Below are 225 nucleotides of genomic sequence, written 5' to 3'. Positions count from 1 at the left end.
TCCTTCCAAAGAAATCCCAGGGCTGATCTCCTTCACAATGGACTGGTTGGATCTCCTTGCAGTCAAGGGGACTCTCAAGAGTCTTCTCCAACACCACAATTCAAAAGCATCAATTCTTCAGTACTCAGCCTTCACAGTCCAACTCTCACATCCATACATGACCACAGGAAAACCATAGCCTTGACTAGACAAACCTTTGTTGGCAAAGTAATGTCTCTGCTTTTG

This window comes from Bison bison, unplaced genomic scaffold (genome assembly GCF_000754665.1).
Source record: "Bison bison bison isolate TAMUID 2011002044 unplaced genomic scaffold, Bison_UMD1.0 scf7180017864148, whole genome shotgun sequence".
Classification (NCBI taxonomy): Eukaryota; Metazoa; Chordata; class Mammalia; order Artiodactyla; family Bovidae; genus Bison; species Bison bison.
The sequence above is the reverse complement of the archived record's forward strand: the minus strand, read 5'-3'. Positions refer to the sequence as shown.